The following is a 2,178-nucleotide window of genomic DNA, read 5'->3' as shown; positions in this document are numbered from 1 at the left end:
TCCTTCTCAGCCAGCAGTCAGAGAGACTTCTGCCTCTAGGAGGCCTCCTTTTGAGCCTGGCAGAGTGGCCAAACTAACCAATCATAACATCAGAATTCTAAGTACCTGAGAAAGAGTGAACTTCCCAGAACATTACTTTGTGCTGCTCCCAACAGAAATACTCCAGCTGGATGATTTTAACAATCAGGAGCTACTCAGTTTCTCACAGCTAATTCCACCATGGAGTTTACAAAGACTTATGGCTAAAAAAGCCATACCAGGTAATTTACTACAGCACACTAACAACAACAACAACACAAACACCACAAATATTTATCGAGCCCCTACTTAGTATCAGGCACTGTCATAGGCAATGAAGATGCAACCATAAACAACATGGGCACTGTCTTCTGCCTGCATGGGGCTTGTAGTGAGGAGTGAAACCAAAAGACAATCATTGAAATAATAATCAGTTCTGGTTGCCTGTAAGTGCCATTCACCGAGAGCAGAACACTTGAGAGGGGACACATTTGGAGAGGAAAATCAAGAGTTTTAGGTTGGGACATGTTAGGTTTGAGGTGTCAATGAGACATGCAAGGAGAAATGTTCACTAGGCAGCTGTAGAAGCAGGTCTGGGCTCAGAAGAGGAGTCTGGGTTGGAATAGCGCCTTGGGAGTGAGTAGCATATTAAAGTAGATGAAGTCATAGAGAGGTTCAAGGAAAAGACAAGATGGCCTAAGACCAAACCCTGAGAAGCTCCAACATTTAGAGGTCAGATGGAAGCGAGCAAGATGCTAAGAGTAGCCAGAGAGAGCTGAGAAGAAAATCAGAACAATATGGAGTTCCAGAAACCAAAAGAGTGTTCTGAAAAGGGAATGGTAAATGGTGTTGAATGCTGAAGAGAGATGAAGCAAGACTGGACTGAGAAGTGTGTATAGAATTGAGTAACATGGACCCCATGGGTGACTTTGTCTAGAGCATCTTCAGTGGATAGTGGAGTCAGGAACATGTTTGTTGAGGGTGAGTGAGAAATGAGGCAGTGGGGCTCAAGCCTTTGGAAATCTTGACATGGTGGGAGGTCCAGAAAGATGGGGCAGCAATGGGAGGAAAATACAGAGCCATGGTACTTGATTTTTCTTATGGGAGCTTGTGATAGTTGGAGCTGTGTGTCAACTTGGCTGGACCACAATTCTGTGTGATTTAAGCAGTTGTGATGTGGTTATTCCCATGATGGAATCAGATGAATATGTTTCGAGCAGCCAATCCATTGAAAGGTAGTTTCTCTAGGGGTATGGCCTGCTTCCAGTATATTTATGGACATCCTGGGAAAAAGAGACACTCTTCTGTGGATCAGGATTCTGTTGTGCTACCTACAACTGTCCGTGAGCAAACAATCCACCATTCGGCCTGGAGATTTTGGATTCGTCATTCGTTGGAATCAACAGCCAGTATACTACCTGGCAACCTTGAGCTCATCAGCCCCTGCAGTTGCGAGAGTCCGGAAAAGCCACCACGTTGATGTTTGATCCAAGAACTTGGGACTTGCCAGCTTCTATAAGTGTGTAAGCCATTTTCCTAAGATAAATTTATCTTTCAGTAAAACCAGCTTTACTGGTTTTGTTTCTGTAGAGAACCCAGTCTAACACAGAGCTCCTAGGGCTTGTTGAGATGCTACTGGGAAGGACAAGAAAGAGAGAGAGAGAGAGAGAGATGGGGACTGCCCATAGGATGACCACCTTCCCTGAGAAGTCAGCAGCCCTTGAGCATGTGTGGAGAAACTGACTCCAATGGATTATTGGGACACTTCATCCCTTCTCTGACTGTTCCTTCTCAGTCTTCTCCTTGGCCGACTCCTCTTCAGGGCACCCTATAAACATGGGTGTTTCCCAGGATCCTGAGTTCAGCCTCCCTATCTCTTCTCACTCTGCATGTCATTTATTGGTGATTCTATCCATTACTGTAATAAAGTTACAGTTACCCCATAATGGCTCATAACTGTCTAACTATCTCCAGCCCAGATTTCTCTGTGAAGACTTGGTATATGTCCAGTTGCAGACTGACTATGTCCATTTGAATGCTCATGGACAATGGTGGGCTGGACTCAGCTTGTGCTAGTTCATACCAGCTCATGAGAACCCATTATAACTCTTCCCAAATCCTTGTTAGTGAAGTTATGTTGATGACTTCAAAATAACTTGA

This window comes from Orycteropus afer, unplaced genomic scaffold (assembly GCF_000298275.1).
Source record: "Orycteropus afer afer isolate SDZICR_OR568_19922 unplaced genomic scaffold, OryAfe1.0 scaffold00542, whole genome shotgun sequence".
Taxonomy (NCBI): Eukaryota; Metazoa; Chordata; class Mammalia; order Tubulidentata; family Orycteropodidae; genus Orycteropus; species Orycteropus afer.
This window is presented reverse-complemented; position numbering follows the sequence as displayed.